At 42.7% G+C, this 16,758-nt stretch overlaps 1 long non-coding RNA gene across 1 annotated transcript; it reads left to right on the top strand.

The window, feature by feature from the left end:
- The first annotated feature begins 522 nt into the window (after positions 1–522).
- Positions 523–7,894, top strand: LOC138283732 (uncharacterized). Its single transcript, XR_011201298.1, has 3 exons — positions 523–596; positions 7,558–7,695; positions 7,808–7,894. It is a non-coding gene; the product is annotated as an uncharacterized lncRNA (long non-coding RNA).
- The last annotated feature ends 8,864 nt before the right edge of the window (positions 7,895–16,758 follow it).

Genomic DNA, 16,758 nt, shown 5'->3' with positions numbered 1-16,758 from the left:
TAAAATTATCTCATTTACACCTGTCCATGTATATTTTATGTGGCACAAGTGCAGTTACATGTCCTGCACTGTGTGTATAAATGTCAACGCCTTTCTCCTAGTGTGCAAATGGTGCTGGTGCACTTACTCTCTATGTACAATGTGTAGATTGTTCTGGTGCATTTATGCCTTCCATGACCTGTGTAAACTGTGCACACATGGGTACATTCTTGGTGTAGTGCGTAGATAGTAGAGGTACATTAACAATGTATATGCTTTGTGTAGTTGGCAGACAGACCTGATGCCACCATCTGATCATTCAAATAAGTTGTTTGATGTTTGCAAGATTTGTTTCTAATACATCAAAGAAATAATTGGAACACATCCTAGTAATGAAACATTTAAAACCTTTCCTTCTGCAGGTTTTCTTTGACAAGCCAAAGGCACATCATGGTAAGTAACATGATATTCTCTCATTAGTGTGTGTGAAATGTGTATGTGGCCAACAGGTTCAGTATTGATGTGGAATGGAAATGTGCCTTAACTTCCAGATGCAGAACACTGACCTGAAGGCAAGAGCTTGGATGTCTTTGAGATCATCAGCAGAGAGAACGAGGGTAAGAACAAAACAGGACATTCTGGGAGCCAGGGTGGGAGATACCTGCACATGGTGCCAGCTCTAAATGAACCTTGGAAAACACATACATGCACTGTGACTCCCAACACATGTACACACACGTAGAGTGCTGCAAACACACTCAGATAGAGGAACAGCAATAAAGCGTCTGGCTTCGCATGCAATGCATATAAAAACTTCATCAACTCTCTAGTGCTGATGTACTTTATTAGGCTGTTATATTTCCCCCTTCAAATTTCCTAATCAGGCCACAGCCTCCCCAATCTAAACTCCTTTAATCTCCTTGGAGCGATTGCTGGCACCACCACCACTGCCTCCCTGATGGTCACCATATACTTTCTTAGTGTCCTTCAGGTCTGTTAACGTCTGTGCCCCTGCAGCTACATGACTCAATCACACATGCAAGCTCATATTACTGACTCTTCACACTCTCACCACTGACAACCGCCCACTGCAACTTCCATTTTTGATTCTTCTTACTCCTGGATCCCTGCATCTGGAAAACCTCCCAATTTTAAATCAGCTGGACCCCAGATCCCACTTTGTGCAGAAGGCAATATCTGTCTCAAGCTCGACGGATACCCTGATACTACTGTCTTCCTTTGAACTCTGTTTCTGTAATATGCAGGACGCAGGAACGAGGAACGAGGTAGGTTTTATAGATTTTATTCCGTGCAGCTAAAAGCATTTTGTTTCTACAGCGTCCAACGTAAAAGTCACCAGCCCATTCCACCCTCACATTCCATTCCCAATCCCCACGTATTTACATTCCATTTATACATTCCGTAAAGTGACCGCCAAGGAACATAACAACAGAATACAACACATTTACCCCCTTGACAAAATAACAAATAGAGTAACCACATAAAGAGAAATTAATAAATATAAAGATATATACCAAGAACAAAGAGGAATGGCATAAATAACTACACATAATCAACTAACCGTGAAGATCTCTGTCTAATACGCCCATCAAACTTCACTCTTGATGCAATAGAATCACCTTAAACACCTTCATCCATACCACTCCTTCCATTGCTATCATTGCTCTCCCAATCTCTATTGTACACAGAACTATCAGTCTCAACGAAACATTCTTCTTCATCAATCACACCGCTAGCACCACCATCAATCGCATCCGCATCAACGGGTTCTACAAACCTCCCACTCACAATGGACCCCGAACCGTAAGATCCAACTTACCACCTTTTCCAGGAGGACACCTTGCTAGTCTGTTAACATTCCAAACTCTGCCATCCTGTGTAACCGCCTTCTTATTGAACACCTTTACAACCTTCATGGCTCTTCCAAACTTAGGCATGTCTTTTCTTATAAAACCTGGCTTTCTTACCCTGACCCAATCACCTACAATTCATGTAGGCTCTCTCACCTTCCACTTCCTATCATATGATTCCTTGCTCTTTTCCTGTTGTGACATCACGTAATCTTTAACTCTCTCAATATCAAGCACACAATTACCTTTACCACATATCTTTTTGAACCACCAGGGACAAAGCTTAGACACATGATCTCTACCTCTTAACAATCTAAATGGACTGACCCCTGTGGTGCTATGTGGGGTAATACGGTAATACTACAACTTCTCCCTTACCTTCTCCTTCCAAGCTCCTCCAAAACTCCATGCCCAACTAATACAATCTTTAAGTACGCGATTAAACCTCTCCACCTGACCATTCTCTTGTGGTTCATACAAAGAGGTGGTCACATGTTTGATGTTGCAGTACTTAAGGAAACTTTGCATCTCTTTCAAAACCAGTTGAACCCCATTATCAGTTACAAGAATCTCAGGATACCCTTCCTTTGCAAATACTTCCTTAAGGAATTCAATGACCACACTCAAGGGCACTTGCGGAACTAACTTTACTTCTGGCCACTTGGAATGGTAATCAACAAGCACCAAGGCAAACCTTGCTTCATGAGGTAGAAACGAGAATGGACCAGAAATATCCAATCCTAATTTTTGCCGTGGGGAATCTGGCCATGGTACAGGACGCAAAGGTGCAGGCACGGTCTTCAGCATTTTTTCAGCGTTAGTACATATACTACACTCCCTAACCGTCCTTTCCGCCATCTTATCCATACCAGGCCACCAAAAAGAGGTACGTATCAATTTTTTCATGGACGACATTCCTGGGTGACCAAGATGGGCCAAACTTAAATTCACCGATTGCATGCCCATAGGTGGAATACATTTCCCCTTCTTAAATAAAAGATCATTCTCAATTTCCAACTCCTCTCTTATCTTAAAGAAAGGAGCCACCTCTTCTAATATATTTTCCTTCCTTGGCCAACCCAATTTCACGTAACGTTTGACTTGTTGCGACACAGAGTCCTCTTGATCTTTTTCAAACCATTCCTTCTCCTCCACAGATTTAAACTCTTTAGCAATGAATTCAGACACTACCAAAACAATGTCCAAATCTCCTGTTTCACCTCTATCTGGCTTAACAGGGGCTGCTTGAGGTAGATGCGACAAACAATCTGCCACTGAATTGCTTTTACCAGGCACATACTCAACGTCAAAAGAATATTCCTGCAGTCTCGATACCAATCTTGCAATCTGATCAGTTGCATTCCAGCCACCACCAGGGGATAAAATGCCCACAAGCGGCTTGTGATCAGTACGAAGTACAAACCGTGAGCCCCATATGTAGTTGCGAAAATGCTCAATTGCCCAAACACATGCAACCAACTCCTTCTCGATAACTGCATATCTCCTCTCCGCATCATTCAAAGTGCGAGAAGCAAATGTAAAATTCCATTCATCTTTTCCAAATTTTTGTGACAAAACACCTCCAATACCATACATACTGGCATCCACTGTCACGATACACAGATCTTTCATATGGAAAGGTCTGAGGGTAGGTGCACACACAATTTCCTTTTTTATAGTCTCAAATGCACATTCTTGCCTATCCGACCACTCAAACTCCACATTTTTACGGGTTAACTCTCTTAAAGGTTCCATTTTAGTCGCAAAATTCTCAATAAATTTGCTGTAGTATTCACATAACCCTGCAAAGGATAAAAGCTTTTCACGATTGTCAGGCATAGGTTCATCCACTATTGTTTTACCCAGAGATCTTTTTGGCACAACCCCGTCCCCTGAGATGGTGTGCCCCAAATACTCGACAGACTCTGCAAAAAAATGTCATTTTTTAAACTTCAGAGTTAGCCCATTCCTATTGAATACCTCGCACACTTTTTCCAGATGGTCTCTGTGTTCCTGTTTGTTTTTAGAATAAATTAAGACATCATCCTGGAAACACTTAACAAACTTATCCATTTCTTAAAACATTATAAACATTGCCCTCTGGAACACAGATGCCGCGGCTGCTAATCCAAACGGCATACGTTTAAATTGATATGGACCCTGAGGCGTGATAAATACAGTGAGATGACGAGAGTCTTCTGTGAGTTCAATCTGGTTATAGGCTGACCTCAGATCCAACGTAGAGAATATCTTCGCTTCTTCATGCATGCTAACAGCTTCATTAAATTTTGGTAGGAGATGGCAATTAACTATGATATTAGCATTCAAAGCCCTCAGGTCAACACATAGCCTCAACGATTTATCTGGTTTACAAGCCAAAACAATGGGAGAAACCCATTCAGATGACTCCACTTCCTCAATGACACCCTCCTTCACCAATTCATCCAAACTATTTCTCAACTCCTCGCGTATACCAATGGGAACATTTCTTAATTTCTGCACAACCGGTTTGGCATTCTCTTTGAGCTTAATTCTATGTCTGTAATTTTTTAATTTGCCTAGGAAATTTGGATGTAATCCAATTAGATGCCCCGCCCCCACCAACATCACTGGTTCAATTGCCCTGGGGTTCAGAATTATACCCAATTCAGCTTGATCCCTCCATCCCAGGACATTAACGCCTTTCTCTGCAACAAAGAACTTGATCACAGCAGTACGCCCTTTAAAACACACAGAAGTCTCCACATATCCAAGAATATTGATTGTTGTACCGTCAAACCCCTCAGCCACTATGTCAGAGGAGGCTAAGTTTGATACATTCCACAGTGACTTAAACTTTTCCGCAAAATAATCATGTGTGATGATCGTCCAAGGAGAATCAGAATCCGCCATGAGTTCTGGTTCTTGACCTTCAACAACTATTGTACACCTCGGTTGTTTAACAACTTTTACAGTTTTGTCGATGACATTATTTTTAATAGAAAGTACTACCCCCTTTTCCCTCTCACATGACATTTTATCTCTTTTCTTACTCCTATCATCTCTCTTCTTTCCTGTAGTACCCTTCAATGTGAATCTATTATAGCCAGTATTATTTCCAACAGCCCGGACTACATCCCCGTTCGTTGAGTTACTTTTTTCAGCATTTTGTACTGTCCTCATCCATTTTTCCGATTGTTCCAGTGCTTTGGCCGTATTTATTACGTCCTGTAATTTTGGATCCCCCATCACCCATAATTGTTCCTGAATCCTTTTGCTCCTCACATGTACAATGATCTGATCCCTGATCATCTCATCAGTGATGGGTCCAAAATTACAGTGCATTGATAAACTGCGTAAACTTGTCAAAAATTCATCAAACGCTTCGCCTTCCTGTTGAGTTCCCATGCATAGGGTTTAGATTAAAAAGTGTTTCATGAAATAAATGAGTGTCAATAGAAACAGTGCAAGACCCTAGCAGGAAACAAAACAAATATCAAGTGTACCATTAAGTGGTGACTAGTGAGAGGTTCCGGCAAAATAGTTGTGGAGTTCATAGAGCAGTCAGCTGTACTTATATCACATAGAATCAACTTTAACAACTCTGGTAAAGGAGGTGAACTCTTAGACCATGAGAGGGGCACAGGAAGCAGGAGTTACATTGTCATGTCTATTCAAGAAAGTGACTGACATAGTGCCTGCCTTCCTTTAAAGTGTGGCGTCCCCAAGGGTAGAATGTTTATGCTACAGCATGATTGGCTGTTACTGTAGGCCATCAGCTTTTTTGATGATCTATTGAACTACTGTCTATGCAAGAATAAAACATTTTAAACATTGATATATCTTTTGTATAACAAAACACTCCTCTCCCCATCCAACTTGTACCTTACTGTGTTGGAAGTGTTCTTCTATGAACTGGACCCTACTCCTCTCTATTTTTTTAAATCAGTATTTGCACAAATCAGTACCAGTTACATTTGCCCAGAGGGGCCAAGCAGTACATAATATTAGAACTACTTGCACCCCAGCAGCAGTCATCTCTGATCCTTAGCCCGCAATACATATAGGGCACACTGTCTGTATTTGAACCACATTGTACCTTCAAGAAAGTACACAAGACACTGTATGGTGCTACCCCCAGGGCATCTTCAAACTCAGGCTGCAGGGAGCAACTGCTTCTCTATGCAGGCAGCAACCCATCTTCATTTTAAAGAGAGGTTAGAGATCCCCTTGCAGGTGAGTGCAGTGAGTATGTATACCATCCAGCAGGGGGATGTCATGGGTGTCCATGGGACCCCTTTACTCTCTCCAGATGGCTGCCCACAAGGGGGACATTGACATTGCCTTTGTGTTGCATTGTCTGTGTTCCTCCTAAGGGCATGTTTGCTTCTTGACCCGCATCCTTAATATTGGGCAGGCACAGAGGCAAAGGGAGGCCCTCATTTGCACGGGGCCATGCCCCTATGTAATTGAGGGAACACCCTCTAAAGATAGGGTTGGCACTACTAGTGTGCCAGTGGTATCAGTATTACAGATGTCTGCGGCTCCTTCTGTAATACCATAGTACCCAGGGGTGCAGAAAGTGGGCACAAATGACTTGTACTTCAGGGACAGAAGTCAAACCCCTTCTCAAGAAATAGTCTGCTGACCCAGCTAACCCCAAAACTATTGTCCAATCTCTCTGCTCCCCTTCCCAGCCAAAGTCCTAAAAAAAACATAAACCGCCAACACACTGCACACCTGGAGAACAACTATCTTCTGGATGACTTCTAAAGCAGATTTCACACCAGCCATAACACCAAAACTGCCCTAATTGCTGCCACCGATGACATCAGAACCCATACTCGATTGTGAAAAAATGGCAGCCCTGTTCCTCCTCTACCTCTTGGCAGCTTTCAACACTGTATCCCATTACAAAAGATCAAAAGACTACATCACATCTGGATCCAAGGAGACACTCTCAAGTGGATCACCTTGTTCCTCACCAGAAAACCCAGAGTGCACCCACCACTGTTCACCCCAGAATCCAAGAACATCATCTGTGGCATTCCTCGAGGCTCGTCTCTCAGCCCCACTCAGTTCCCCTACATGAGCCCCTTAAGCACAATTTCCTACGCAGGCGAAAGCCAGCTCATCCTCTCACTGTCAGCAAACCCTACCACCACGATAGCCAACTTCCACAGTCTATGACGAGCTTTGACCACTGGATGAAAAACAACTGGCTGAAACTCAAAATAGACAAAATGGAAGTACTAATCTTCGACAACAACATCCCCCTGTGGAACAGCTCATGGTGGCCCTCAGAACTATGACCCTCATCCACGCCGACAAACCACTTCTTTCCTTGGTCTGCATGAGTCTGTTGAATAAAATAAGTGCCACCCATACAAAGGCACTACTGACATAGCAAGCATGTGATGGGCCCTAATGTAACCAAAAGAGATGTGCTCCCTACTCTGGTTTTCTGTTGAGAGATAGCAATAATTGCAACATAGTGCACACCTCAGGCCCAGGGCTCTGATGATACTCTACTTGCTGTACTAATGTTAGTTACACTCCTGGAAGGCAATGTGTGTTATTTTTATTGTAGATTTGTTAATGGACAGATGACTTGATCTCCTGAAGGTTGAAGTTTCCTTCATTCATATGCCCTGTATCTCTTTCCTTATGCTAGACGTAACAATAGGAGCTTTAATTCCCTCAATCAGTGCATCTGCTCTCATTCCAGACAGCACACAGCTCCTGTATGCCGGAGACATTGCAGGGAATCCTGGCCGCAATGCCATGATATGTAAGGACAACAGCTGCTTTTGGCCCAAATCCAGTGATGGGACCGTGAAAGTACCCTACACTCTCAGTGATTACAGTGAGTGTCTGCTGTGGTCAGTGGTGGAGGTTGTTCCTGAGAGAAGAACTTACATGGCTTGTTCTACATGCTCTCATTTCTGTCTTCTTGTGAACTCTCCATTCTTCTACAGGTCAAAGTGATGCTGCTAAGATCACTGCTGCTATTTCAGAGTTTACAGCATTGACCTGTATCCGGTTTGTGAGCCGCACAACAGAAACCAGCTACATCCAGATTGCACCTAGAGATGGGTAAAGACCAGGCCTGCTCCTAGGTCACACCCATGTGTACATCATCCTCTTGTGGCCCCTGTCTCACCAGGGGCAGTCAGCTCTCTTTGTCTTGTAGTCTACCGTGGTTGCCATCTGTTCTTTACAATGAAGTTTGAATATTACAGTATTATTAATGTTTGTTGGTCATGGGTCTAGCAGGCACCAGTTTGTGATCCTGGACATTCACTCATTCAATCCTCTTTACAAGAAACTCTTGTCATAACAAAGGGTTTCTTCACACACAACAAATCCCAGGTGACTTAAGTTCCACTGTGACATGGATGCTCAATGTCTGCATCTTAATAATGGCCTTGGAAGAATAGACACTGTGTAGAATCAGAAATATAGATTTGGAAAGCAGTGTACATAGAAAAAGCCCTGGTACATAGAATAGGTTTGTAGTATCTGTGGGTCCAGAACTAGCTTGTTCAGAAGGCATTGCTAAGGTGATGGACACTGGCTTCACAGCTTACCAAAGTCAAACTATGTGAAGCAGGATTTGTCATCATGCCTCAGCTTGTGTTGGTGGGTGCATAACTAGTGTGTTGTAATGTTCATTGGTATTCACATCAAAGAGAGTAGGTAGCCACAGTTAATCTTAAAAAGAGAAATACATATGGGCAAATTTAGGAGCCCTTAGCTCCAGTCCAACGCCACTTTAGAAGGCCTAAAACGCAGCGCCTTATTTACAAAGTGGTGCGGTGCATGTACTGTGCCACTCTGTAACACTTTGTGCTAAATTATGCCTGCGCCAAGCATGATGTATACAAAGGGGGCGTTCTCCCATTAGGGGGTCCAAAACATTGGTGGAAGGATATCTAAGAGATTTCCTTAAACAAACCATTTTTTGGCACTTTGTACGCCTGCTCAGAGGAGGTGTTAAAAAGAGGCTTCCATTAGTTACAAAGGGCCTCTGGGTGCTTTGCACAGTTAGCGTCAGGATTTTTTACGCTAATTCTGTAAAGCGCTGAACTAGCATAAAAAATTCTGATGCTATTCCCCTAACTACCGCCATGGTGCACCATAGTTTAAATATGGCACACACATGGTGGTGTTAGGGGGGTGCTAAGGGGTGCAAGAAAAGTTGCGCTGCACACAGTGCAGCGCCATTTTTCTTAAATATGCCCCATAGATTGTAGCATACATGTGTCTTTATTGTTGGAAAAAGAGTAAATTCATTGCTTGTAGGTGAGTATTGCTCAACGCACATGTGCTAACAAATATAAACATTACACGTAGGTAGAATTAATTATGCCCACGTGGTTACATGCAGAGGGAAGCAGTGTTGCTTTTCTAAACACACTACTCCAAGAAGGCAAGGTCAGCAGGACCATGGCAGGCAAGAGCCTCCGCAGGGGGTCAAGCTTGTTCACATCTGCGAGGAAGGTGGCAGCACTCAGCACCAGCTGCAGGGACCACACAGGTCCATTGAGGGCCATACCCACAAAGATTACAGGGGACTGCAGGGCAGCTCCGGCTTATGTTCACAAAGCCAGGCAGAGGTGCAGCTGTCAACTGCCAGTCTATGTCAGTGCATCTTTGCAAGTTGAAGAAGTGAGCCAATCAGATGGGGTTGGCGTTTCTCTCCTTTGAGAGACTGGGAAGCTCATCATCCCACACTGCATTATAGTTGTCACTATTTAGATGCAAATGCGGGAGGTGAAGGGCTGCTAAATCTTTCATATGGCTGGTCCAGTGGGAACTTTGTGACTTCTCTCCAGTCTCTGAAACAAAAGGCAACAGGTTAAAAAGTAGTGGTTGGAGTGCTATGTGTAAGAATGTCAGGTTCAATCTGCCAAAGGGTGGCCCTAAGGAACAAGTAGAGGGGCCCCAGAACCTGACAAAAATGCAAAAAGGCAGGGAATCCTTAGAACAAATGCAAAAGGTATCATGAATTGAATTGTACTACTGTTATGGTGGCTCTGACTTTCATCCTTCTTCTGATACTCTCTGGGGTACCTAGTATCCTGTGTTGCTGATGCTTCTCTCTCTGGGCTATTTGGTATTCTGTGCCCTGAGGCCGCTTTCTCTGGGGTATCTAGTATCATGTTTTGCTACTCTCTCTGGGGTACCTAGTATCCTGTATCTCATACTCTGTGTTGCTGATGCTACTCTATCTGGGATATCTAATATCATGAGTTACTGATGCTGCTCTCTCTGTGGTATCTAGTATCCTGTGTTGCTGATGCTCTCTGTGGGGTATCTAATATCCTGTGTTGCTGATGCTGCTCTCTCTATGGGATAACTAGCATCCTGTGTTGCTGATGCTGCTCTTTCTGGGGTGCCTAATATCCTGTGTTGCTGAAACAGCTCTCTCTAGGGTATCTAGTGTCCTGTGTTGCTGATGCTGCTCTCTCTGGGGTACCTAATATCCTGTTTTGTTGATGCTCCTCTCTCTGGGGGATCTAGTATCCTGTGCTGGTGATGCTTCCTTCCCCGGAGTATTTAGTATACTGTATCCTGAGGCTGCTCTCTCTGAGTACCTAGTATCCTGTGTTGCTGTGGCTGCTGTCTCAGGAGTGTCTAGTCTGTGCCCTGAGGCTGCTCTCTCAGTGAGGTCACTGTTCTCAGATTTCAGAAGTTTTCATATTTGTCTCTCTTTCACTCAATGTCTGTCCCAGCTGCTGGTCTAGAATGGGAAGGAGCGGTGGACCCCAGACTGTATCACTAGGAGTTGGTTGCATGTCGAAAGGAACCATCCAGCATGAGCTCAACCATGTCTTGGGCTTTCACCATGAGCAGAGCCGCAGCGACCGTGATGACTACGTGAGAATCGTGACAGAGTTTGTTGCAGATGGTAAAGTAACCTCCGCCCTGTCCAATCACTTCTACTGATCAGAGAGAACTTTTTTCTGTTGTTGTTTGAATCATGTTATTAACAATAATTTGCTGTTAGAGAGTAATGGAGGGATCACCAAAAGCCACCAAAGTAAAAGAAGAAGGTGAAGCCAGGGTATTTGCTCTTATCAGGAGCCCTCATGCTCTGTCTGCCATCCAATCACATGGCACAACTCCCTTCGTTAAGTAATTATGACATCATTGACCTAACACATGTACAGTTCAATGAATGTAACAAGACTGCTTAGTGCACAGAATAGCAGAGTAATGAGGTTTAGGTTGCACTCTATTATCTTAGAATCAATCCGAGAATCATTGTCCTTTGTACCGAGGTGGGTCTTAGCCATTTACTGATGTGCATCTCTGAAACCAGGTCCACTCCTGTGTATCTATACAGATGGAAAGGCATGAGAGGCAACAGTGTGAACTCTGTGCTCCTGTTGTCTGAATAGAATATCAGGCACCAACCTGACCACTAGATTTATATTTACTGACAGACGACAAGAAGAACAAAGTATATCTATATATTATAATGTGCAGGATTGGACTGCTGTCTGATCTTCATCCATCTGTATGAATGGTTCACCCGGAAACCAGTGTGATCTCTGAGCATCTCTTTTTACTGCATGGTGTGTTAGCTACTAGTGTGATTTCTGTGCATCTCTATCTATTGCATGGTGTGTCATCTACTAGTCTGACCTCTGTGCATCTCTGTTTACAGCATGGTGTGTCAGCTTCTAGGGTGACTTCTGTGCATCTCTGATTTCTTAATGGCCTGATAGATACTAGTGCAACATTGGTGCATCTCTGTTTACTGCATGGTGTGTCAGATACTAATGTGACTACTGTGACTTCTGTGCATCTCTGTCTACTGCATGGTGTGTCAGCTACTAGTGTGACTCCTGGGCTTCTCTGATTGCTGAATGACCTGTTTGATACTACTGTGACTTCTGTGCATCTGTGTTTGCTTAATGGCCTGTTGGATACCAGTGCAACATTTGGGCATCTCTGTTTACTGCAACGTGTGTCAGATACTAGTGTGACTTCGGTTCATTTCTGTTGGACAACAATGTGACAAATACAGCAGCATCTTTTTAAGAACATCAACACAAAGTAGACATGAATGAGTCTGTTCCCAAGTGCACAGCTTTTCGACTCTTCTTGCTCAGCAGTCTAACTGACAGCATCAGTGCACTAAAGACTAATTCTATAAAGACAACATCCCATGATTGAGATGTCCTCAGACCTCTTAGTAACTCAGTTAATGCCTCAGTCAGCTAATAAACGTTCCCAGACAAACCCATACTAGGACACCTACTTGCACTGCTAATCAAGACCATCTTAGACCCAGGCAACCTTACAAACAACTAATCTAAGACTAATTTCCTCTTTATCGGAAAGACCATTGAAAAAGGTGTCTTTCTACAACTACAGAAGCAGAGCACCAATAAGTGTCTCTTACAATGTTTCTAATCCAGAATCAAATCTTGATTCAGCATCAAAACAGCAACCATAAAAGTAGTTAAGGATGTCCTCCTGCTCCTCAATGACATTAACAAACCTCAGCCTCTTGATCCTGATCAACCTCAAAATAGTTGAATACCAATATTCACACCCCCGGAAACACTCATGGTCTTTGCTGAATTGATCTGGCAATCGTTTATCTCCTACCTCACCAATCTCAAGGAACCATCTGAAAGACACAGCATCTCCTTTATAATCTCATCAGAGGATGACATTCAATGACTCAGATCCTGATTCAATCTTATTCAGAACTGGATGTTTATCATCTACCCAGAAGTAAAACCTAACTGTGACAACAACTAAATACTGAAGTCTGATTCAGTCCTGACTAGCTGACAAGAACCTTGACACCTCCTCCCCAGCTGACAGCCAATGTGAAAATACTGGAACTCATCCTTGACAGAGACCTCTCCGATGAATGCATTGCCATGAAAACCAAGAAAGTATGGAAATAGCATTCACTCCTGAGAAAAGTAAACTCTACTTACCCTTAACCAAAATCAGGTCAACAGTATGAGTACCAATTGTATCCCACTTTGACTGCCCCACTGCCTTAATCTTAATCAGAGGTTACTCCAGCTCCACACTGGCTCACCTGAAAGGCATACCACTTGCTGCTGCTCTCCTCATCAAAGCCCTCAAGAAATTGTATCACATCACCCATTACTAAAGGAGTTTGATCCCTCCTACTACAGGCCTGTATTATGTTAACAAAACAAGGAATTCCAACACTTGCTTCACATTTAATTTATAGTTCCTTCAATTAATATTTATTAAAAAAAACAAGATATGGTCCAATGGCTAATTTTAAGATAATTCTAAGATAGTTTCTTCAGTAAGAGAGTTTTCAGAAATATATGCACTATGACAAATCAATTAGCGGATAATTGAGCTCCGGTATCAATTGACAGCATAAAAACTCCTAACCACATCTTTCAGTACTCAAGAGTCTCACCAATAATCTCTCACAGTATTCCATTCTACATACGACCAGTAAATTGACCTGAGTCTAAGCGGCTGGATAGAAAAGTGTTGGTTGTTACAGGTAACAAAGTGACACAATGGTGAAGTGAGAAGGTGTAAAGGTGTCTGGAGTTCGGGAAGATAGGGGAGTGGAGTGTCAGTGGTGGTGATGGGCCAGGAATGGAACTTTAGGTAGTAGGGAACACCCAGGGACTGATAGTTGTGTTACAGTTTGTTTAGTATGGTGAAAATCTGTGACTTTACAAATGTGAAAAGATGTGCACATCACCAGCATATTGGTGGTAGGAGAAGCCAAATGACAAGATGATGTCATATGGAGGTAAAACAGATGTCCTAAGACTGAAGCTTGGGTTATGCAGATAGAATGGCTGATCATGGCAGTGAAAGCTAACAACACCAGGAGACTGAGAACAATCACAGTATGAAGACAACATTCCAGTGCAAATACCCATGATGCATAGTTGGGAAGGTTTCACAAACAACATTGCTGGAGATCATGTAAAACACTGCAGTGAAGAATACAGAGAATGATAATTGAGGAAAAGTAGTTACGATGATGAGAGGTTAGGAAGTTAGAGATGAGTAAGGGATGATTCCAGAGAGCAAAGTTGAAAAAAGCAGGTGACAATGTATTATGTTGGGTTAAAAATAAGAGGTAATAGCTGAAACAAGCCAGTCACTTAGGGTCTTGTAGAAAAGAAAACAGGATGTTGGTTGGATCACTTTTTGGCAATTTTAGAAACGTTAGGTCAACCACAGATTTAAATCATTCAGCATAGAGCCCAAAGGGAAGGGGGAGTTTCATGAGTATGAATAAAACAAATCAAGACACTAAAAGGTAGGGCTAGAGGTTTTTTATGGTTCGAGTGGGAACACGTCTGACATAACAGCCACTGAGTTTGCAAGAGGATTGATCCTGTAGCAGAAGTCTGGGTAAAAGAGTCAAGCTAGATAGCATGAGCGGTGGGGAGCAGTGTACAGAAGAGTGCGGAAGTGATAAGGAAACCATCTGGTTCTCATAGTAGAAATGTTGCAAGAAAGTTAGGGTTCTGTTACCCTAGCAGACAGACTGGGCTAGCAGTGAGGAGAGATGAGTGTTGGCCCACTTTAAATGTGATACAGTGGTCTTGCATGCAGTATTGTGTTTCTCAGCCCTATCTCTTTTTATCTCTTCCTCACTGCAGGAAAGTTGTCCAACTTTAACAAACTGAACACCAATAACCTGGGCCTGGAATATGACTACTCCTCTGTTATGCACTATGGAAGGTGAGCCTAAGACATCACTGCTGATACCCAGAAACGAGTCTGAGGTGCTGCATTCAACAGTCAGAGGGAAGATGTTGTTGCTAGCAGTTGAAAGAATGTCTGTTTCCTCCTGTTTTTCAATCTTGTGAGGCCAAAAGCAGTACATGGCGGGTTAAATTTATATTTGGTCCAGTAAACTAAAAACTGGTGAATCTCAGTGACATTTGTTTTTAAATTAGCGTTTATATTTATGGAATTTTTTATTTAGTTAATAATTATTTGTGGCGTATTATATAGCATGAACATGACCCTTCTGGGTATCAAAGCGCTGCACATAGAACAGTCTTGTCGTACATACATGTAAAGGGAGAAAGCAATAGCAAATTAAGAAGGATTAGCAGTGAGCAGCACAAATACAGTATGTCAATCAGCAGGCAGAACCAAGATCAGGAAGGTCCACAGTTAAGAATGAATAAGCAAGTAACAAACAGTATGGTATATCAGTCAACAGGCAGCTCCAGGGTCTGGTAATCCACCAGAAGATGGACAAGCTGAGAGAATTCAAGACTCCTGATGTAGGAATTTATGCATCAGAAGCAGTTTTACTTCTTTTTTAAAGGAACTAGTTGAGGGGTTTGTTCTGATTTCAGGAGATAATGAGCTCTGAATTCTTGGGCAAGGCCAGAAAAGGAAAGTTTGTAAGTTTTTGTTGTTGTTGATTCTCTGAGGTTTCCCCAATGGGGAGTTTGTGTTTCTTAATGAGCGACTACCCCAAGAAAGCTTGAATTCTTTGTCCAGGTAGACAGTGGTGTTATAGTGTAGGGCCTTCTGAGTCATGCAGGCAATCTTCAATTGGATTACTGCTTCAAACTGGAGCCTTTTTAGATATTTTAGGACTAGAGCAATGTGGTGTATTCTTCTGGATCCTGTTATACACCTTCCTGCTGAGTGCAAAGTGGCCTTTAGTGTGGCCAGCTAGAGTAGCACTTCCGTAATCTAATCGTGAAATTACTAGGGATTGTACCGCTAGATTAAAGTCATCAAGGGGCAGGAAGGGTTTGGTTTTCCTTAGTGTTTCATTGTTTTTTTGCACCCCTGGTAGATGCACTGATATGATCTTGCATATTCAGATATTTGGTATGCCTAAAGATAATATGAGGGGAATATTGAAGAGCTGTGAGATGTTTGAGCCATTCTTCAAACAGGGCAAGGTGACTATGGGGGGCGATCAGAAGGACTTCACTTTGGAGGTTGTTGACCATGAGGTGATTGTAGATCAGCCATTGTTAAGATTTCAGGAGGCTGTAGTTGAGCATCAATAGGTCAAGTGATTTTCAAATGTAATTGTGTATCAACTGCGGGTATATGGTAGTGTATGTTTGAGATATTGAAAATTTAGGAAGAGGTTCCATGTACATGTTGAGTAACATGGGTGAGAGTGTGGATGCTTGGGGAACTCCAATCGTGACCGGTCTGATGTCTGATAGTGTTTGGTTGACTTTGATTCTCTGAGCTCCATTTTGTAGGAATGAAGCAAACCAGTTTAAAACAGGACCAGATAGTCCCATCCTATAATCAAGGAAGTCAATCAGTCTGTCATGTTTAACCGTATCAAACGCAGAAGAGAGATCAAGAAGTATAAGTAGGCAGTTTTGGTTCAAATCTAGGAATCTTAGTGCACCGTCAGCGAGTGTCAGAGTGGTTTGAGTGTTATGTCCAGATCTGAAGTCAGATTGACAATGGTCTAGGTCTAGGAGGTGAAATTGTTCAATGTGGGTTGACTGGTCCACAGTTGTTTTTTTTATAGGGGTGGCCTGTCCTATCTTTAGGCAATTGGGAATTGTGCCCTGGGAGAGCGATGCACTGACAATCTTCGTCCATAGGGGGAGTAAGGAAGAACTAAGGTCTTTGATGTGCTTTGTGGGCAGAGGATCATTAAAGTAATTGGAGGGTTTTATTGATGTAACCATTGTGAGTATGTCTGCTTAATACATGTCACAGGGGAGTCTGAGACGTTGTTGCTACCAGTTGAAAGAAGGGTCTGGTGGCTGTTTTCTCATGCTTTTTAACCTTATACATTTAGTGCATGTTCTCTGTCTCGCAATTTGGAACCCTAGCTGGAGGTGTGACCACAGTGTGAGCTGTACCAAGGAGTCCTACATGCTCACTTACAAGGAACAAAAACAAATTTAAAAACATAGCGATCTGATTGGTAAAGAGA

Source organism: Pleurodeles waltl, chromosome 3_1 (assembly GCF_031143425.1).
Source record: "Pleurodeles waltl isolate 20211129_DDA chromosome 3_1, aPleWal1.hap1.20221129, whole genome shotgun sequence".
NCBI lineage: Eukaryota > Metazoa > Chordata > Amphibia > Caudata > Salamandridae > Pleurodeles > Pleurodeles waltl.
This window is presented reverse-complemented; position numbering and strand designations above follow the sequence as displayed.